Source organism: Notamacropus eugenii, chromosome 2 (genome assembly GCF_028372415.1).
Source record: "Notamacropus eugenii isolate mMacEug1 chromosome 2, mMacEug1.pri_v2, whole genome shotgun sequence".
Lineage (NCBI taxonomy): Eukaryota > Metazoa > Chordata > Mammalia > Diprotodontia > Macropodidae > Notamacropus > Notamacropus eugenii.
This window is the reverse complement of record NC_092873.1, coordinates 530,271,947-530,295,142: the sequence shown is the minus strand read 5'-3', so window position 1 is coordinate 530,295,142 and position 23,196 is coordinate 530,271,947. Positions and strand designations below refer to the sequence as shown.

At 42.6% G+C, this 23,196-nt stretch overlaps 1 protein-coding gene across 3 annotated transcripts in view; it reads right to left on the bottom strand.

Moving 5' to 3' along the window:
• LRRC7 (leucine rich repeat containing 7) overlaps positions 1 to 14,569 on the bottom strand; it is a 582,114-nt gene extending 567,545 nt beyond the window's left edge. For 2 of the 3 annotated variants that reach the window (XM_072649824.1, XM_072649823.1), the window contains exon 1: positions 13,185 to 14,569. The gene's annotated coding sequence lies outside the window, so the exon portion shown is untranslated. The remainder of the gene's footprint in view (positions 1 to 13,184) is intronic. The other variant, XM_072649821.1, reaches the window with a different exon arrangement.
• Positions 14,570 to 23,196: the final 8,627 nt, after the last annotated feature.

The window sequence follows — 23,196 nt, the reverse complement described above, 5'->3', positions numbered from 1 at the left end:
GCTCCTTCAAGTCAGGACTGTTTTCCTCTTCTTTTTATATCTCTAGTAATTGGCATTGTGCCTGGTACATAGTAGGGAATTCATAAACTTTTATTATTTGATTGATTATGTGATCTTACAATGAATTTCACTATCAATATTGATTTTGTATCAGATATAAATTTTTTTTGTTATGGAAACAAAAAACTCTGATACATTGAGATTCATCCCATGGGACTTATAGATTTGAGTATCATATAGATGCTTGATCCATAAATATCTAACCCCTCCTTGGCTGACGTCTAAGATAGACCCATGTTCAACCCCATTCTATGGCTAGCAGGGCTATACCAAGCTTCCCTGTGACTCTATCCATGGCACAGTCTTAAAAGACAGGAAGGGAGGCACAATATTGCTTATCCAAAAAGCATTAAAGGAAAGGTTGGTCTAAACTGCCTAGTTTGGAGGTGGTGGTAGGGGGTCCCACTGCCTACAGCAGTAGGGAAGGTTAGCATCCTCTCCTCCCTTTAATTCCTCCTCCTAGGACATTCCGATTTCTCATGTAAAATGGTGAGTGGGTTCACATTCAGAGACAGGAATATGTTCTGTTCCTTTCCACCCACCAGTCCTGGAACAGTATGCTGAAAGCTGGTATGAAGAAAAAGATTCTTCAGATGAAAAGCTTAGCAAATGTACCAATAGACAATATAACCATTTGGTCATTAAAAAAGTCTTAAAACATTTGTTGCTATACAAATGAATGTTCTTTTTTAGGTACCAGTGGACTAGAGAGATTTTGAGGTTCTTTCTAGCTGTGTCTGAGCATCTTGGCTATGGTCTGACTGTCCCAAAGCAATAAGTCACTGGGACAAATTCAGGTGCTCCTCATTTGAAGCAATAAGTGTATTTCTGAATAGCTGGATATAACTCCTCTGAGTTTATAATAAGTCATGTCTGTTTTTCCATTAATGGCATTTTAATGAAAGTAGAAATAATAATTGAACTAGGAATCTCAGAGGTCATGTCTGTCAACCCTCTTATATTATCCATGAAGAAAGTAAGCACTCAGGTTGTGAAGTTTCTTACCAAATGTCACACAAATAGTAAGTGTAATAGATGAAAATAGAGTAGAGGCTCTGTCTCCAGAGCCTGCACTTTTTGGAGTAACCCTATTTCTCTCAAATGTATATTTTCTAAAGTTTAATTTTAGCACGTTGCATTGTCTTAACAAGATGCTATTTCTTGAAAAATGCTTGATATGAAATTAGATGGGGAGACATATTCATATCAGGAGTCAGTGGGTACTTATGGGTCAATTAGGCTTATGGAATGAGATTTGTGATATCAAATATTGTGTTGATAAACAACTCTGAAGTATCACATCATGCCTATCAGATCGGCTAATATGACAAAACAGGAAAATGATAAATGCTGGAGAAGATGTGGGAAAAATAGAACACTAATGCATTGTTGGTGGAGTTGCAAATTGATCCAACCATTCTGAAGAACAATTTGGAATTATGCCCAAAGGGCTATAAAACTGTACATATCCTCTGACCCAGCAATATAACTTATGTATCCCAAAGAGATCACAAAAATGGGAAAAGAACCCACTTGTACCACAAAAAAATATTTATAGCAGCTCTTTTTGCCATGCAAAGAATTGGAAATTGAGGAGATGCCCATCAGTTGGGGAATGGCTGAACAAGTTGTGGCATATAAATAGAATAGAATACTATTGTGCTATAAGAAAGAATGGGCAAGTAGACTTCAGAAAAACCCAGAAAGACTTACATGAACTGATGCTGAGTGAATTGAGCAAAACCAGAAGAACATTTTACACAGTAGCAACCACATTGTGCAATTTAGAGTTAGGGTTAGACTTGGTTCTTCTCAAGGATCAAAGACCCATGATGGAAAATGGTATCCACATCTGGAGAAAGACCTTTGGAGTCTGAATGCAGATCAAAGCATACTATTTTTCTCCTTCTGTTGTTTTATTTTGTTTCTTCTTCTTTGTGGTTCTTTCCATTAGTTCTAATTCTTTACATCATGACTAATGTGAAAATATTTAATATAAATGCATCAGTAGAGCCTATGTCAGATTGCATACCATCTTGGGAAATGGGGAGGAGAGGAAGGGGGAGAAAATTTGAAATTCAAAATCTTACATAAGTGAATGTTGAAAACTAAAATAAATAGACTAAAAAAAGACCTCAACCATTATGTTAAGATTTAAATATCTTTTTGTAAACTGAGAAGCCTGGACTCAAAGGTCTGTTCCAAGTCTGACATTCTATAGTTCTATCATTAGGCCACTGGTGTTAAAGGATGGTTTTCCCTCTTGGAATTCCCAATCCTCTCAAATCTCCTCTCAGATTCTATCTCTCACATGAGACCTTTGATGATTCGCCCAACTACTAATGTTCTTCTCCACCCCAGTTTTCATCTTTCTTTACTTTAGATCAATTTCATCTTTACTTAGTGACCATAATGTTTCACCTCAGTGCAATGTAAGTTCCTTGAAGGGATGTCCTGTTTCATTATTGTCTGAGTATCCCCATCACCTCTCGGTGACTTTCACATACAGAGTAGATGCTTGCTAAATAAACACTCATTGAATTGAACTGATAGTGTGAATGTGGGAAGTACAGCATTTTAACTCTATAATGTTGCTTAAGAGAAAGTCTAAATGATCAGTTAGTGAGAGGGTCCAAGTCCTTTCCCTACAGAGTCCTGGTTGTATGACTGGGTACATTATTTCACCTTTTGGCACCTCAGGCAACTCTTTAAAACTACAAGTTACAGAACATTCAAAGATCTTTATTGGATGAAGGAAGTTCCTGACCAGGAAAATCCTGACACCTAAGATAACAGCTCTGACTCCAACCCCCATAAATAAAGTAATTTATTAAACTTTAAAGATTTAAACAGCTGTGACATTTTTCTATCACTTCACATTTACTTCACCCTTAGTTTTCTCTAAATACCATAAATACTCAATCCTAGAGAAATTAAAATAATATTCTCATGTTTATTAAAAAAAAATTGGTATCACAGTGCAGGTTGAGGAAGATATCACATATACCATGATTAAAATCACTTTTCTTACATAAAGAGAAGCATCCTCATTTGAATACATCAGGGAAATATGGTGATTTTTTTGTTATTGCATCATTATGCCCTGAGATAGTCAAAGAGAAGCAACGAGATAATGCAAATACCTGAAAATTTCAGAAAGGTAGAATGGCAAGCCAAATTCAGGTCGGACGTGACAAAATGGTCAATATCAGCCATGCTGGCTGTCAACAATCGCCTGACTTGGTGAATTGCTGCTCATCTCCCTACTTCACCTGTATAGACTGAATTCTCATCTTTACAAAATTAGGTTTTAAAATATCACAACCATAGCACTTTAAATAACCCTGATAATGCTCAAACATGGCTACTGTCCAACATTACCCAGCTAATGTCCAGATGATGTTACCTAAAGACAAGAAGTAAAAATCAGAAAACATTTAATTTTGAAAATGTATGTTCATTTTCATCATCTCTTTTATGAGGCACTCAGCCAATCAATGAACATTTTAAAATGCATATTCTGTGCCAGGAAGTATGCTAGTTTCCACAGATGCAAAGGCAAAAGTGAAGAAGCATCTGTCCCAAAGAAGCTTACATTCTATGCACCGTGGGGTGAGAGAACAAGGAGGTAGGTGTGTATATGTATGTGTACAGATACATGCACACTCTATACAAAACTGACACATGGTAATTGGAGGTAAAGTAAGAAAACTAATTGTTCACACCAGGGACATGGGAGGTGATTTCATCTATGGATTTGAGCTTACATTGAATATTAGCTACTTCCTTTGACTCTCTGTTACAAGATGGTAAATGGTCTCTTTTTCTCCCCATACTAATATAAAACCAGATGAACTAATCATGCCAGATGACTTCAGAATTAGTTGTCTGCTGTAAAACTGTGGTGAACAAATACAATAAAATTTGAAGTTTTACAACAACAGTTTTTAAGAAGTCCACCTAATTCCACTTTTAAATTATTGTAACTGCATCATCTACGACAGTTTAATTTTTAAGTCTGCCAGGGAATTTTTTGGCATCATACTCATCACTCAAATATTTTATACATAGACATACACACACACACACACACACACACACACACTCATGAAAATCTTTCCTTGGTATCTACATAACATCCCAGACTGCCCTTTTCTCACCTTTTCTTATCATACAAAGAAGTAGGCAATACATAAATTTCATAATCTACTATTAAACCAAAATATATTTACTCACTAAATTCTGGTCATGGATGTGTGTGTGTGTGTGTGTGTGTATGTTTAATTTTAACCCATAATCTTCTCCAATAATGTCAGCTGATTTTCCCACTTCCTTCAGTGTCTTCCATCCTCTCATCCATAGTCATCTCCTCTTCCTCTTCATTCTCATGCCCATTAAATTATCACATGAAATTATGTACCTTATTTGCTTATCACTGCCTTCGACCTCAACCAACAGTACTATGTTGGGTATCATAATTACTACAAACCTCCTAAAGTACTCCACAGTTTTCTATGTGCTCAGTAGTCATTTATGAGCAAATAAGGTTTATGAACCATTTGAAGACCAAATGCCAATGGAGCTGGAGATGATTAGAAAGGACTGCATCTCTGTAACAGTCTATCCATCTGAGAAAAGAAAATGAAACACATACACATTGGGATCACCCATGTAATCAAGTGAAATGTAAACGCTCTGAAGGCAAGGGAGGGTTTAAAAAGAAATGTCTTTGAATCTCCAACACCTCTTGCTGTGTCTGCCCCAAAGCAGGCACATTTGTTGGTTATTAGACTGGATATGGTTGTCCCAACTGTCGCCAGCATTGATGTTCTGTATGAAAATAATGACATGGCAGAGACTTATGAAGTATGTAAATACTTCACACAGTGAGCAAGGTAGGGGATTTGATTTAAACAGAAACTCTTTGGGGCCTTTACATGCACTTATTCTCTATCTTTAAAAGGCATATAGAAATGATTCTGTTCTGGTTTTGGTTCTGTTACAGTTAACCATTTAAAGATGTTTTAATGACAACTCCTCAGATGTGTCTTTGTAGAGAATGTCATCAGTCATGACAACCTTTTGAATACAAAAATGACTTTATTTAAAATAACCTTACCATTCCTCTACATGACAGACTCTAATAGCATATTAGGTATTTCTGTCATGGATTAATTATTCCATGAAGATAAGCCACTGTCTTTTCTACACCCATATTAAATAACTGTCACAAAAGTCATATGATGCATTACTGCCAAACATGACCATAAATATTCACTTGAATATAAATCGGTTATTGAAAATATCAATCCTTTTGGGTTCATTAAAAATACCCTAAATATTGGCCAATTTCTGGACAAGATGAGAGAATCTCAAGAGATGAAGCAAGCTCAATGACTGTTAAAGTGTTCTTTGGCATCACCGAAAGTGTTTCTAATATCGTAAAAGTATCAGTGCACACCTTACCACAAGAATAATGATTTATACCTACTTTAAGAATAATATTTTATGTCTATTTCAAATCATGATATTTTATTCCTACTTCAATCAGGCCATTTACTTTGGTGTATTTGTTATAGAAATTAGTGCCATTGTACTTAAACACTTTTTTCAAACCCTGATCTAAAGTCTCTTCCAAGATATTTAAGGAGGCATAAATAGAAAAAAAAGGAAGCTGAGGTTTTTATTTTGAGCAGTTAGGGAGCACAAAGAGTAGAGCACTAGAACTTGGAGTCAGGAAGACAGGAGCTCAATTTAGTCTTCAGCCACTTACTAACTTCCTGACCAGGCAAATCAGAACCTCGGACTCAATTTCCGCATTTGTAAAATGGGGTTAATAATAAGACCTCTCTCTCAGGATCGTTACAATGATCAACAAGATCAATGTGTATAGAGCACTTCACAAACCTCAAAGTACTATACAAATTGTAGGCATTATTATTTTACGTATATATATATATATATTTACCTATAGCATATCAAGTAAGTATCAGTTTTAGTGCTGAAGCCAAGAGTGCTATTCTTTTTCCTTGCCTATTTTATAATAATTCTATTTTGTGATTCCCTGGAAGAGTATAGATTTCCTGACTGTTTTAGACCCGATTAAAAAAAAAAAAAACTTGGTTGGAAACACATAAAAGCAAAAGGCATTCTGGAGCATTAATAAATTTGTACCATCTTCTCAACATTATTAATTTATTTATAACACCGTTTCTGATCTTGTCTGTATGAAGTGTAAGAAAAAAATCTACTAAGCCTATCATGGGTGATCAAACTAAATATTAGTTGAATATGTTTCAATACATATGCTTGCCAAACAATATATTAAGTCATCGTCTTTCCAATTTTGTGAGATTGCTTAATGTGAAATCTAAATGCTCTAAATGAAGGACAACATGAATAGTGTAGGCTAAAATTTCACTAAGTGTGGAATTTAGGTGATTTTTTCATTAATCCCAAAAGGGAGGAAAGAACAATTAAAATGCACTTTCTTTCAAAATTATAAAATTTTCCAATTATCAGTATTCACTGCTGAATTTAATACCAGAATGATGCTAATGAGCTCATGGAGGAGAGCTTAAATCATTTTATGTAGAAGTTAGCCCAAAAGAGATTCAGAAATACAATTCACGAAATTCTTCTCATATATAACATTTTGCTAGGGAGGTAAAGATAAAGAAACAGTCCCTTCAGTAAGCTTACAATCTAAAAAAATAAGAGCTAGGGAGGGATGTGACATGAAAACTAGTAAGTAGGAGACATGATTGAATGTGATAATCCACAAAACAAGCATTCAATCAGCATTTGTTAAGCACCTACAATATACCAGGAACTACTCAAGGCATTGGTTGCAAAGACAAAAAAGAAAAAATTCCCTCCCCTCAAGAAATTTACATCTTATCAGGAGAAACAACACATACATACATGTCTAATTCTAAACATGTGCAAAATAAATACAGAATGATTTCAGATTGGATTGGGCATTAGTGTCTGCAGGAATGGAAAAAGGACTTGGCATTTTAGCAGGTGTGTAAAGGAAACTGTAGACTCTAAGATGCAGAGGCAAGGAGACAAAGTCAACAAGCAATTTATGAAACAGGAACCATGCTAAGTACTGGGGAACCAAAAACTGGCAGAAGATAGTCCCTACTCTGATGGAGGAGTAATTCCAGACATGGGTCACAGCCTTGGAAAATGCACAGAGGTGGTGAATAAAAGACCAGGTATGAGGAACATGTAGGCCAGCTTGATTGAACTGGAGAGTTTGGGGAACAGAATAACAGAGGTCTAGAAAGGGGGGCTGGAGTCAGATAATGCAGGACTTCCCATGGCCCAAAAGGTTCATTTTATTTTTGTCCTAGAAGCAAGAGGAATCCAGTGGAGCTCTGTAATCAGGACCTGGGCCAGGGGCATATGATGACTTTGGCAGTTGTGTGTGGGATGGGTTGGAAAGGGAAAAGGCTGAGGAGGGAGAACAACCAACTAGGTGACAGTATAAGGTCTGTGTGAATGGAAGGAAGTGTCTGAGATGTGGAGGATGTATAATCAATGGGCATTGGTGGTTGATTAAAGAAGGGAGGCCATGGCAAAAGAGAGCAAGAAAAATATTTTCAAAAAAACTGAAGAGTGAGTTTGAGAACAGGTGAGAAATCGAGGAAAACTTGGGTCCACGCCCTGTGTTTTATCTCCTTTACCACCTATCCCATATAGATCCATTAGTCAAATCTGCATGAATAGGTGCGTGGTTAGAGCCAGGAGACCAGAGCAGAGCATGATTAGCTTAGCATGATGGTGCTTTAGTGGAAGTATCTTTGCATATAAACCCAGAATACTCATGCTTTCAAAGGAAAAGAATTATATATATATGTATATTTGAAGAACTCCAATAGCAACAGAAATGATGGTTGGTTACTTATATTTAAACTACATTAAGGAATACTGATTGTCTCTCTGAGTTGTTATTCACTGCATACCAAACTCTACTAGATAGGCTTTCTCTTAATGGAAGTAAAAGGATGATCTTATGGGGAAATGTCAGTTTTTTCACCTACAGAATGAAGACATTGAATTATAAGATCAGAGGCTCCCAGATCTAACTGGAATGGACCTGAAAGATCACAGACAGAGTTTTCTCAGTGGAAATAACTTTCAAGAATGTGAATCATCATGTGCTTTGACATTTCACCCTAAGGAACATGAGAACTTTCTACCTGACTAATATCCAGTAAGAGTTGTACCCTCTCCCTCCCATCAACATGTGAACTTGACAGCAGGAATTATCTCCATTTTCCTACTTGTATCTTGACAGAATAACTTGCCCACAGTAAATATTTAATGAATGCCTTTTGATTAATTAATAAATTCATCCCTGAGGTCCTTTCCAGTTTTAAGTCCCATGATCCTGTGAAACTGGTTTAACCCACCATAACATTATTGGGCACATAATACATATGCAGCAGAGGACTTGTTTAAATGAATATACAGGAAATACCCAAAGTCTTAGCATAATTTGAAGTTTGTGAGAGCTTAAAACTTCACTTAGGCTTTTGGGATGCCCTGTAATGTCAAAGTAGTGATAATTAAAGAAAAACAAAAATTAAGCATTATTATTATTTTAATTCTTTTTTAAAGCATCTTTATCTTTTCTCAATTATTCCAAAGAATGAATGTGGTTGAATGTGAAAGAGGGCTTTTTTTTACTTGTTTGTTTTTGTACAAAATACATTTTCAATTAAAATAGAAAGATCCTAGGGAGACAGGGTGGGATGGTAGTTAGCAAGTCAGTCTTGGATTCATGAAGCCTTGAGTTCAAATTCTGCCTTTGATTCATATGGACTGGGTGACCTCCCACTGCCCTAGAAGCAGCTGCTGATTCGAAGTGATGGAGCAGAGGTTGTCAGTAGGAGACCTTTGTCCCCATGAAATTATGCAGGTTGCAGACCCAAAATTCCAGTATGAGATGATGGAAGTAGGAGAAATCCTGACAGAAGCAGGAGCATGAAGCCTCCAGGCTGGAAGGGTCCTCAGAGGCCAGCGATTCAGAAGAGAGCCAGAGTAAGAATGGACTCACTACCAACCCCTGCATGAGGCCACCCAGTCTCTGCTTGAAGATCACAGAAAAGGGTGGAACCTAGTGTAAGGGTACTGTTCTTTCCTGAAGGAATCACCAGGGTGGGGTGGGGCAGGGGAAGACTGTAGACAAAAATATACGACTTGATGAGCTGGTACCTCCTAAGCAAGGGCCACCACACTTATTAATTTAAGGTTGTACTTGAATTTTCCCCTCAAACAGAATATATAACACTTAAAAATACACACACACACACACACATATGTTTGAGAAGCAGCCTAGTGTGGTCCAAAGATATTCTAGAGTCAGAGAGAGGTGGATTCAGATCCTACGTCTGATATTTACTGAGTGTGTGCTCATAGGCAAGTGTTTCAACCTTCATCCTCAATTTTCACCTTCGTAAAATTAGGATAAAAACACTTGTGGTACTTATCCATAACAACAGGGAAATTTTAAAGGTCCAAAAGTTAATATATTTTAATTCTTAATAAATCTCTCTCTCTCACTATCTATCTCACACACACATGCATACACACACATATACACACAGAGGAATGTGTATTAAACATGGCAGTTTTAATTATAATATAATTGTGTATATATATATATATATATATATATATATATATATATATATATATATATATATATATATATATACACACATATATCTATATTAAGAGAAACAGCTTTGTTTAGTGGAGAGAGAGCCAGCCTTTGAGTCAGTAAGACCTGAGTTCCAGGCAGTTCTCTGACAAATACTGCAGGTCTCACACTGGGTAAATCTCTTAATCTCTCAGTGCCTGAGGCACTGACTTTAAAACGGGTTTTAAAAGAGTTTAAAATTCAGGCAATGAGTTTAAAATGAGATCAGGCATCAGTGTATGACTCGAAACTGGTAAAGGAACCAGGGATCTGCATTGATTGGGGGAAATGCCTTAGACCAAGGATATCACAGAGTTCCCCGCCACCAAAGGCACATTATAATGATCTGCCCCTGCCTTCGCTTTCTTGCCTGTGAGCTCTTTGAAGGCTGACACTTGTCTTCTTCCCTGTCACCTGTGTCTTTCCTACCACAGACTGCTATTCACCTCTGTATCCTTAAGCTTGCTGTTCAATGAAAAAGTCGTTTACAAAATGAACAGAACATGAACTAAAATCAATTGCTTTAAGTTTTGCACTTTTTATAAGAAAATAAAATAAAAATCAGATTATGCCATTAGCTGGCATTTTATGAATAAAATGGAAAGAGTCACAAGCAGCTCTGAAATACTGGAGCCCTTGGGCCCGGAGTGCTTCACTTTTCTGAATGGGTCTGTCTCTTTAAGGAGGTGCTTCTATTTTTGACACAGCATGTGTGCAAGTCACATGTGCTAGAAAATGTAGGGGTTGCCATGGTAAATTCACGTCCTTTCACGAAGAAGCAACTAAAAAGGTGCATGAACAACTCTCACCCCCAGAATGTGCCAGCGATGGCTGTCCTTTTCTTGGGAAATACCAACATATGCTTCACAGCACAAAGGATCCTATTGAAATAATGATAAAACTTCTACTCATTAGGATGGTTCATAAAATGGTGAAATAAAAATGGGAACCATCGCCCAGGCATTCAAACTCCTTGTGTAAAAAAAAAAAAAAAATCCCCAATTAGCGAGAGTGGCCCCTGGTCCAACCCTGTTTTGGAGAACGTCCAAATTCCACCTCAGCCCTGTCTGGTAGTATAATAGCGGGCTGTTTCATTTGTCCAAACGGGATTCCTAAAGATCCATCCCCAACAACCTTCATGTCTCGGTGCATTAGAAACAAAAGCAAAAACCAGTCCTTAAGTCTGCACCTTCTCCTTGCATATCTAGAAGCCCGGAACCTAGCAGCATCAGTTATCTGCCGCCTCTGCCCAGCAGGGCAGGTCCCTCCTTGTAACAGAAAGAGTTCAGAAGCCTTACTTTGTGTAGCCTGGGAATGGATGCGCCTCTCAGGCTGGGGAAGCTAGGGATGCTTGCTTCTAACAGAAGGAGGTAGGAGGTTCACCGCCATGGGGATGCCCACGTGAGTCGGGGGAGCTGTGGAACTTCTCGACTGCCTTTCCAGAAAGGCATGCCGTATTCCAAAGGTGGCTGTATGGACCCCTCCCCCCACCTCGAAATAACCATCTCCTTGGGCATCTACAGCTCTCCAGTATGACATGCAGCAAACTTTCTTCTTCTGTGGGCGGAATAAAGCAGCCTGGACGCATGACATTTCACAGGCTCAGGCAGGAACAAAGAAAAACAAGTTCCCAGCAGTGGATCTTGCCCACCGGAGGGATCACGTGGTCTCTTCCACTCTTCTCGCCCACGCTCTGATCTCTCTATTGTGCCTAGACACTTTCCCCAGGTTCGAATGCACGGGTCCATAAAACCGCTTCTCCCCCACCACAGGACCAAATTGCATGGGGCACACTGTACTGGGAGAAGGGGGTACGGAGGGATGCAGACTGACCCAGTTACCGCCTCAGGTGATTTCAACGAACTGAAGGTACCTTGCGAAAGTAAGCAGAAGGCACAAGCAGATGTCTTAGCAACCCTCTCTTTCTCCTTCTTGGAAGGATGGGACGTAGGAGAGGTTCCATCACCCCTTTTCCAAAAAGGAGGTTTGGTTGGGGTTTATTTCTATGAGTTAGTCAAGTGTATCTCCATGTTCTGCAAGCCCCCACCTCAGCTGCACTGCTCCCCCTCGTCCGCTTTGTATGGGGAGGAGACAGAGCAAGAGGGGAGGGAGGGTGGAGGCTGGGCCAATCCCCCCTCCCCCTTTTGCAGTTGAGCACTGTAATGTGGAAAGCAATCCCCTAACTAATAAAAACAGACACATATTAAAGCTATTTAAAAAGATAATAACGCGGCCCTCTGGAGATTGCTGACTGTGCTAGCATAGAAATACCAGAGCTATATAGTAATGAGAGCCATGGGCTGGCGGTCAGGATGCAGTTATTAATACTACAATCATTTCTTTTCTCCCTCTTTCAGTGGAGGCTGTAACATACAGCCGGCTTGCTAAGGAGTCCAGCAGGGAGAACGAACGCAGAGACATTGAGAGCGGACAAAAGCGCAGAAATCCCCACAGTCCACGCTTACCCACTCTCAGCACCTTCCCGAGGCACAATGCAAACCAGAAGCTCGAGTTTGGGAAGGTCTCTGGGGTGAGGAGAGGAAAATCCTTCTGCCTCTAAATGCACGTCTGCACCCGACCACCCCCGATCTCCTCGCCCTCGCCCCTCCTCATCCCGATACCCGAAACCCCTTTCTTTCCAGCACCCAGGTCAAACAAAGAGCTTGGAAGCATTTTCCTAACAACCCCAGCACCAAAATAGGAACCGCACCTCAGGGGACAACAGAAGGGTGAGCAGCGAGGGTTAATGTTCCCTTGCTACAAGTGTGTGTGTGTGTGTGTGTGTGTGTGTGTGTGTGTATGTGCGCGCGCGCGCGTGTTTGTGCAAGCGCGTGCGTGTGTGTGTGCGCGCGTGCGAGTGAGCGAGAGTGTGCCCGCAGCTATCACAACAGCCAACAGCCACTCCAGTCTTTTGGGCATCTCCCTGAAACAGCTGCCGGCGCGATCTCCAAGCTGATGTTGAGAACCCCTTTCTTGGACCTCCTTACTGTTAACTGTTGGAGCAATGTCTCCTTCTCTATACCTCTCCCCACACCCTTTTCGCAGTATGTAACCCTTTACTAGACTTACTCTGGCCGTGAAGTCTACCCACTTACCTCTACCAACCTCCCGCCAGGACCTTTGAAACGCCTCCCGCAATCTACTACCGATCTAGTGGCCATCCCCCGAGAGAAATACACGCTGTCCCAGCGCCAGAGCAGTAGCTGGCGCCGGGTGATCGCGGGCAGCCTAAGGCTGAACCTGCTTGCCCTCTCCTCCTCGGGACTCTGAGCCTAGGAGGGAGCCCGGCTGCTCTCACGCCTTCGCGCTGTGCCTGGAAGCAGGCACCGCGAGGAAACTGACCACTGCAGCAGCCCCTCTCCAAAGGGAGGGAAGGGGCCCAGGGAAGAGAAGGAGGTAGGGTACTCACATTGCAGGCTCCTGGAGGAACTATCCATGAGTCTCCCCAAGGCTCCAGACGTTCGGCTGCAAATGGTTATTCCTTAAAGTGTGTGTGTTCCAGTGTCCGCAGTAGAGTGGGAGTGGAGAATCTTTTTTTTCTCCTTTTCTTAGAGAGGAAAGGAGGAAAAGGAAAGGGAATTCCAGGAAGGTCCAAGGCTAGACCATGATGCCGATGCCCTTCAGGTGGACGGCTGGATGTGTTCCCATGGGAAGCCGTAGAGAGGGGAAGCCCGGGCAGCGACTAGCAGCAGGCTGGGGGTGGGAGTAGAGCGGTAACTCTTCTAGCCTGTGCCAAGCCTGGCCGGCCACCCAATCACCAGCAGCGGCAGAAGCAGTGATAACGGCACCTCCTTCCCCACCCCCCAGGAGGTTCCACAGACAATAAATCCTGGTGGGAAAAGGCAAGGCGAGGAGGCAAGTCGAACGGTGCCCCCCGACTCCTAGCCTCTGTGTGCCTGTGCCAGGCGGGGCGGGGCTGGGGGGGGGGGGAGATCCCCAAGGAGCGCTGGGTGTGCAGCGAACGCCGAAGCGAGAAGGGGGTTAAAAGAGCCGGTGGCAGTCTCAATAGCTGAGGGTGGCCAGAAGCCGCTGGGGGATCGGGGCAGCTGGCCCGGGAGGCGGGGGCCTCGCCCGCCTTGCCCACCTCGCCTCGCCTCAGTACGGCGGCTTGGCTCACAGGTGCCGGGGTGGGCAGGCGGCGAGGCAGGGCATGTGGCTGGCAGCCCCGCTCGTTCCCTGGCTTACTCGACCCCCTCCCCCCTCGTCCTGTTGGCTTTCTTCCTCCTCCTTTTCCTCCTCCTGCTGGTGCTCCCCACCCCCTGGTAGGAAGGACTACACCGGCTGCAGCAACGGCTTCAAAGTGTGAAAAATGTCAAGGAGATTTTCTCCCCCCTCCCGGACCAGCGAGGGGTGGAGACTGAGCCCTTACGCGCCCCGCGCCCCTCCCCTCTGAGCTAGCCTCCGCCCCCTCCTCGGCTAAAAACCCCGCGGGGAAAGCGGAGGATGCCCAGGCTAGAGCCCATCGGCTGCTGCCGAGGCCCGGGGCTTCCAGGGGAGGAGGGTGCCCCGGAGCCTGGCCCGCTGGGGCTCGCTGGTTCGGGTGCACGGCGGCGGCAGAGACTGCCTGCTGCTCTGAGGGCCGGCCCAAGTCTCCCTCCGAGCCCGAGTCCCTGTCCGCCGCCGTGGCGCTGGGGTCCCCGCCGCCCCGCGCCTTCCCCTGGAGCAGCCGGTCCCGGTGCAAAGAGCTCCCCGCCAGCCTCCGCGTGCGTGCTAGGAGAGCCGCCCCCACAGATTCCGTGACTGCTGGAGCCGCGCTGAGTGCAGCTCGGGGCTCGGAGCTCCTGCAGAGGCTGCTGCTGCTGCTGCTCCTGCTGCTGCTGCTGCTGCTGGGGCTGAGGCTGCTGCTGCTGGGGCTGGGGCTGCGGTTGGGGCTGGGACTGGGATTGGGGCTGCTGCTGCTGCTGCTGCCGCCGTGGCCGCGGCTTTTTCAGCAGGGGCAGAGTGTCTCCTCTCCCCGGCTTCTGCTTCCCCAGGACCCCGCCCTCCCAGGCTACCAAGAAGAGGGGCGGGGGGGGGGGGGGGCGTCTCTTGTCCAGATGCAGTCGGTATAACACCCACCGTTTAGGACTTAGCGCCCCATCTTCCAAGCCCACCCTGGGAGTGGCCACTTCCTAGCGACAAAGGACTTGCAGCATTAGGATTTACCCATCCATCTCCTATTCCCCTTATCACGGTAGCACACAAAGGCACCTTTTCTCTCCTGTGGGCCACTGAGTTGGCTGTCAAACTCTTGGAAGTGTCTGCGGGCCAAGTAGCACTGAAAATAGCCCCCTCCCTCCACAGCAACCACAAGAGCTTGGGGAGGGAGGAGTGACGGAAAGTGACAATTTGAAATGGGTCTTATTCTGCACACAGCTTTAGATCCCCCACATTTGATGGATTTCTTTCTCTGTCTTTTTAGTGACTGGTGTGAGATAGACACGTTCATATACGTACAATCATACATACATATATACATACACACATACATACATACCCAGAAATTTTCTTTGGGAAATACTGCTGAGTGGTCCGTGCGAGGAGAGGTTAAGCTTTTACTTTTCTCTTCATGTTAAGCAAGCTAAAGGGCGACATTTCATCTTTCAAACTACCTTCAAGTGGAGTGGTGTATGAGTCGATGCAGGCGTGCAGTGCATGCTCCCCAGTGCAGTGCACACAACATCCCAACGCAAGGCACGTTCTCCCAATTGTGGGTCTGGGAGAATAAGCCCTTCAAGGTCAAAAATCATCCTCTCTCTGGGTAGGAACTGTCTGGAAAGGAATTCGGGAGATGGGTAGCTAATCGGATGGGTAACCAGCCAGGGAAGGTGGATTTTGCCGGGAACAGCTGGCTGATGACTGAGAGAAACTGCTGTTTCATTCTACTGAGGAAGGGAAGGGAGAGAAGCTGGACTGGGGAGAATCGGGGAAAGCCTCATCATCACCAAAGCAGACTTTGTAAGTGCTGGAAAATGCACTGATTGCAGAGTAACTGAACTGTCAGGAGGAGGAAATACATGATTTCAGGGGACAAATTACTGCATTTTCCAAAGTCGGGCTTCCTTCTCTTTCCCTAGTAGGGTCACGTCCGGTTTTCCTACACCAGTGGATAATCCAGGGTGGGATGTGAAAACGAGAACTGGGAAAACAAGACGAGCAAACTAAAAACTAGTTTGAAAAACTTGCTCAATGGTGTTGGTCCTTAGCTCAGCCTTTAAAGCCTTCACCCGGCTATCCTTCAAACACCATTCCTCCCACCCCTGCAAATAGGCCTCCGGCTGGTTGGACCCACGATGAGGTATTGCATGTCCTTCCTACACGCTTGCTTGCTGCAGTCCGGCATGTCTGGCATGAAGCCTGGAATTAGCCTGGTGCTCCGTGAATACAGTGAGGACTTAATTAATGCTTAGTAAATTGAATTGAATTGTTTTCTGTGGGCCATTCCTCTCTATCCCCTGGGAACTCCTGGCTCCTTTCAAGGTGTATTTTAGGGGCCTCCTCCTGAAGGAGGCCCTTCCTTATTCACCTGTTGTTAGTCATCCTCTCTCACCCCAAGAATTGCTTTAAATCCATTTTGTGTACACTTTCTATTTCCCATAGTGGACTGTAATCTCCTTGAGGATAGGGATCCTTTCATTTAAGTTTCTCTGTCCATAGCTTATAGTAGAGTATCTGGCTGCACTACAGTACCACAGAGTTTCCCACACAACTTTCACATAGTGCTTCACACCAAGTGCACTTTTACCAAATCTGGTAGGATTGCCTTCCCTCACCAACATTGTCTCTCTATTGTCTTCTCCTAAAAATGAACACATTTCCGCATTGGATGCCTAGAGGATCCTGGGAAATGAGTATTTACCTACAAGTGAGCATCAGAGTGGGGAATTTAGAATGCCTTCTGGAGCCTTTCCCCCTTTGTCTTTTCCTGAGCTCTAAGGGAGTTGCGGGAATAATATCATGGCCTTCTTTTCTCCTTCTCTAATTCTGACTCCTGGACCTTAGACACATGAGTCAGCAAAGAACTCAATGGATAGAGTTTGGGAAAGCATGTATGGCTACTGTGAGCTCTTAGGTATTTTGACATGTGATTTCATTATAAAACAATGCAAAAGAAGAAAAATATTCTTCTTCAAGATGGGCCCTGAGCATACTGCCCCGATTTTGTACAAGATTTATGAATCTCTTATAGAATTTGTCCATCTCGACTTTTTGAACAATGTCCCATATTATAATATTTCAATAGTCTCATAGAATTGGATTATTGAAATGCAAATGGAAATTCTGTCTTTAAACTAACTCTGGGCTGTCCTACACCAATTCTTCCAAAGTACATATGATTGTTTTAAAATTGGCCACAAATGAATATGAAAATACCCTTAGGGTCATGCAAAGTCCAAGAGCCAAGAAAAAAATCCACAATTTAAGAACTCGGATCAAGGAAGTTTTGACAATCATTCATCAGATTAAGTCTGGGAAACTTGATGCAGCATTGAAGGATAGCCCAAGTATACTCAAAAAATCAAGAATTCATACAGCATACTAATAAATACCCCCATTTCTTTAAAGTCTCCAAGATCTGCTTCCAATACAGGCAAAATTATTACTGTGGTATAATGATTTACCATTGGAAATGGTACTCCTCTCCCAAAATACATCCTTGACCTTCCTGCCAGAATGCTCGAAAATCCACCATTAGGGATTCATTCACGTTGTCAGAGATTCTTTTTCAATATTCCAGTTAAAGTGGAAATTCTTTTTTACTAATGACAAGGTGTATGACCTTGGTTGAATCAGTTAATGTTGTTGAGCCTTAGTTTTTTTGCTGGTGAAATGAGGGGATCGGACTATTTGACCTTTGAGTTTCCTTCACCTTGAGAACTGTGATTCTAGTAAGGAGGACATGTACTGAACTCTAAAGAAAAGATAGGCAATGCCAATAATAATACCATACACACACACATGCATGCACACACATACATACACCTACACATATATATGTATATATATATATATACATGCATGCATTTACCTCTGTATATACATGCATAGTCACACAAACTTACTAGTTCTGTGACCTCAGGTAAGCCATGATCTCTCCCGAAGGACTTTAAGCACTTTATGGTTTATAGCCTTGTGAGAAAGATAATAAGATAATGGCTTACTCAAGGTCACAAAGCTAGTAAAGTGCAGAACCAGGATTTGAAGTCGGGCCCTCTGAAATTCATTCGTTCTGTGCCTACGGCATGCATACTACTGTGCTAAGCAAAGGGAGATAGATAAACAGACAGACAGACAGATAGATATAGATGGGTAGGTAGATGATAGGATAGACATATGTAGATAGATATGTAAACATGTATAGATAGGTAGATAAACGATAGGATAGTTTTATATATATATATATATATATATATATATATATATATATATATATACATACATAGATATGGACTGATAGATGAATGGATGGATAGATGATAGGATGGGGAAATATACATAGATACATAGATATGGATGAATGGATGGATGGATGCACAGATAGATGATAGGATAGATAGATTTACGTAGATAAATATGGATGAGTAGATGACTGTTTGTCTAGATGATAGTATGTAATATATATATATAGATGGATAGATAGATAGATATGGATGGATAAATAGATGTATGGATAGATAGATAAAATAGGGCCTACCCAAGGGAGTTTACAATCTAAAAAGATAAAACACAAACACATGACAGATTCAATGCACACTATTAGGAAAAGTATCAGAGAATTACAAAACAAAATGCTATGTCAGGTCATGACATTGGCAATAGGAATAACTAGGAAAATCAGGGATTCATAGAAGAGCTATCTTTGATTTTTCTCTTTCCAGTTTTAATCTTATTTTTATTGACACTTTTTGTTTTTACGTCCACTTTATTTAAGGATTTATCTCCCCCTTTGGGCAGTTCCAGTGGTTCGAAAATGTTTCATAACATTCCACCTAAAGTTTCCTCACTGCAGCTTCAATGACTGTTCCTAGATCTTCCCTGTAAGCCCAAGTAGAAGAATTCTAGTCCATATGAAAATTACCTGTCAAATATATTTGATGACTTTGCTCCCCCTCACCCTATTTTTCTCTTTTCAAATCTGAATGATTTGAATATAGTGATATCTCGATCATCCTCCCTTTGATTCTCTCAGCTTCTCAATGATCCTCCTAATGTGCCATGTGCAGACCTGAACCAATATCCTAGAGGTGGTAGGAACAGGGAAGAGGAGAGAGGGATTAGGAAAGGGCTGTTGATTTCCAGAAGCGGGTTTGGATGGGTGATAAGGGATATATTATGCAAGGAAAGTGGGTGGGTACCAAATAGCTTCAGCTCCTAGGATCCTGGAATCAGAGTTTTATGGTTTTGTAGGAGGCACAGAAAGTCCCCTTGATTCTATAAATGAGGAAAATGAGGTTCAGAGAGGCATAGTCACTTGTCCAGGGTTACATAGCCATTGAACTTTGGGAGTGGGACTAGAACTGAAGGCTTCCTGGCCCCAAGTTCAGGGTTCTGTCCATACTGACACAAACTAACATTAGCAGTTCAAAGTGCATAAGTACTCATATTGGAAGAGGGATGGAAGAACTTGGGAAGGAACTGAAATAGAAAGCAGGACATTTCAAAGCAATAAAGTGCTTCAAATGAAACCTAGATTGGCATCCAGAGGAGGACAATCCAAGGAACATGATGATCAGTGACAAGAACTGGGAATGCTCAAACTGGAGAAGACAGATGACCATCATAACTGACTTTAAACACGTGAGATTATGTCATATTAAGGAGGTTTGAGACATGTTTGGTCTCAGAGGTGATACTAGGAACAAAGAACGGAAGTAACTGAGAGGCATGCTTAGATTTGATGTCAGAAAAATCTTCTCCTCTCTCTCCTTTCCTCTCTCCCTCTCTCCTCCCGCTCCTCCTCCTTCCTTCCTTCCTTCTTTTCTTCCTCCTTCCCTCTCATTTGGGCTGATTTGTGTACTAGCAGATTTGCCCAGATTTCCTATGAATTATTATTTTTATCATCTCACTACTTTGGTTTCTAAATCATGGTTATTAGGCAAAGATGGTAGATTCTTCCCATCTCAGATTATCACCCAACTACTCTCTCTGTCTCTCTCTAGGTCTCTGCCTGTCTCTACACCCACACCCACATTCACATACACTCACTCTGTGTGTGTGAGTATTGGTGCGTTTCTAGCTATTGACACGTTCTTTCCATCCCTCTCCCTCTTCAAACATGGGTTCCTTGAGGACATGACTATGTTCTTGCCTTTCCTTGCCTGGCCAGCACTTGGCACATTGTAATTACTAAATACATGCTCGTTGACCACTGGTATTCATTTTGTTGCTCTTTTCTTGGCATCTGTCTTCTTTCTAGAACATATATGTGTGCCCCAAGACACGACTCCCAGATACACTTCAATTTTTTCAGCCAAAGGAAGGGAAGGCATCTATTTGCTTGAGTTTCTCCTTCCTCTCTGATTCTGACCAGCTCCTTACTCATGCACAGCTCCACATACTTTCCACCCCAGCTGGTTCTGTTTCAGTATTACACTAACTTGGCAACCCTATTTCTGAAGTGTGGCCTAAATTTAAAATGCCACCCCCTACCAGGAAGGTTATTTTTGATGAATTCTAACTGAAGAGAGCTGCCAGGAGGGATGAAATCACTTTACTTTCTGGACACCATTTGAAAGGGTTCATGACAAATCACCCTAGCCTCCTTTACCATGTGACTCTGCAAAACTTTCCAGAGAAACTATTTTGCTATTGGTGGTTCCTTGGTCCTAGGAGCTTTTTATTAAGCAAACTGGTACATCTAAGTGGTTTTGAGGTATATATATTCATTGTCAAATTCAGTCACCACCTCCATCTGCATGAAACCCAAGTGATTAGTTTTGCTGAATTTTTTGAAAATTAATTTTTCCTCTTTTTATTCTTCATCATAAAAGGATGGCTTTCTGGAAAGGATGGGTGGGAGGGAATATACTGGGAAATAAAGAGCTGTAAAAAAAGAACCATAAATTTAAGAATAGTGTTATTGGACTGAATTGGAGAAATCACACCAATTCAAGTTCATATATGGCAAGCACAGAAGAGAGTTCTGACAGAGAGAGGGGAAGAATCACTTCTGGCTACATGCCTTCAGCAAGGGCCGTGAGCTTATATTGCTCTCTCTGTCTCTCCTCTCTCTCTCTCTCTCTCTCTCTCTCTCTGTCTCTCTCTGTTTCTCTGTCTCTGTCTCTCTCGCTCTCTCTGTCTCTCGCTCTCTCTGTCTCTCTCTGTCTCTGTCTCTGTCTCTCTCTCTCCTGGGCTGCTTACTGAGAAGTGAGCATATCCAACTCTGCTACATTCACTTAGGATGTGCTGCATGACCCAGCTGAGTTGGCCATTGAACAAAAAGAATTTCAATGGGTGAGGAATGGGTGTGATGATACTGCTGCTGGTGGTGGTAGGCAGGAAAAAATCTGCAAATATAGGGAGTCAGGAAAGACCCTAAGAGTTTGAAAAGAATGGCATGGGCTTCAATTTGACTGGAATGCTCAGTGCATCATGAGGACTGATATGCAATAAGACAGGAAGGATCAGGTAGTGCCAAACTGCAGTCTTCTATTGTCCAGCTAAGGAGCTACCACCATAATAGGGTTATCACGCATTATCAAGTGGGAAGGGAAGTCATTTAGATTTTGGAGTGAAAGAGTGACATGTTTTGCCTTGTACATCAGGGACCTTATCTTGGCAGTTGGATTGGAGCTGCAGAAAATGAGGATGGGCAGACCCATTAAAAAGGCCATGACAGTAGTCCCAATAAAGAGGGAAACAAGGGCCTCATCTAGGGAGAAGTGGTAGGAACAGAAGTGGTTAAATTTAAGTGTGACAGTGACTACCCTGGCCCTCCCTTCTTAAAGACTGGGTCTGTTCAAATTCACTCCCTGCCCCTGAGTTCTCTTGTAAGGGGGTTTGGAGACCATGTAGACTCTCTGCTATTAACTCAAGGCTCTGACAATTTTATTTCCTAATTTTAGGGGTTTCTCCCACCGTAGTGCCATTAGACACTTCATAGTCAGATTGACTTTTATAAAGGAGTATTACTTCAATGGTATTGCAAGAACATCCTCCCTCAACAGCTGTTAAACTACCACAGTTTCTGCGGGAGAAGAGAAGAGTTAGGTTCACAGCTTAGCTCAATTCCTATATAGTGTGGTCCAAGTTCTAAGACCACCCCTATCCCACCTCCCAGGGCTGGCCCAACATCTGGCCCAGGAATCCTGCCTCCAAGAGCACCAAGAATTAAACTTCAGACCAGGGACTACATTGTCTGAGTATAGAGCTGAAAAGGACAAATGGAAGAGACTAGAACCCCAAGTGCAGTTCCATAGGTCCTAAAGGGAGAGAGGGGAAAGGGCTAGCTTCCCCACTTCCTTCTTCTTCCTCTGGGAAACAGAGAGAGAGAGAGAGAGAGAGAGAGAGAGAGAGAGAGAGAGAGAGAGAGAGAGGGAGGGAGGGAGGGAGGGAGGGAAGGGGGGAGGGAGGGAGGGAGAAAGAGAGAGAGGAGAGAGAGGGAGAGGGGAGAGGGGAGAGGGAGAGGGAGAGGGAGAGGGAGAGGGAGAGGAGGGAGAGGGAGAGAAAGAAGAAGAAGTAAAAGAAGAAGAAGGGGAAGAAGAAGAAGGAAAAGAAGAAGAAGGAGAAGAAGAAGAAGAAAAAGAAGAAGAAGGAGAAGGAGAAGGAGAAGAAGAAGGAGAAGAAGGAGAAGAAGAGAAAGAAGAAGATGAAGAAGAGGAAAAAGAGGAAGAAGAGGAAGCGGAAGGAAGAATAAGGAGAAGAGAAAGGATAAGGAGAAGAAGAGAAGAGGAAGAAGAATAAGGAGAAGAAAAAGAATAAGAAGAAGAGGAAGAAGAGGAAGAGGGAAAAAGAGAAAGAGGAAGAAGAGGAAGAAGAATAAGGAGAAGAAAAAGAATAAGGAGAAGTAGAAGGAGGAGAAGGAAAAGTAGAAGATGATGAAGAAGAAGAAGAAGACAGAAGAAGAAGAAGAAGAAAAGAAGAAGAAGAGGAGGAGGAGGAGAAGGAGGAGGGAGGAGGAGGAGGGAGGAGAGGAATAATAATAAGAAAAGAAGAGAGGGAGAGAATCTATTCTAAGCTGGTAGTTTTTAAAGACCCAACCTGTTCTGGCTTCAGGGTCAATAGGGGGGCACAGGCTGCCCCCCTCCCCCCAGCCCCCATGGTGGGGCAGAAGCAAGTCCTCTGGTATCTCTCATGTGGGTGCCTTTACCTTAAGTGATCTGGGCCTGCACAAAGCTTCATTAAATGTGCAAGAGAGCTTTCATTGGTATAAATAAGATTTTAAGAATTGATCAGCTATGAGGGGTGAAGTGGGCAGGGGAGAATGCAAGAATCTCTGAGGC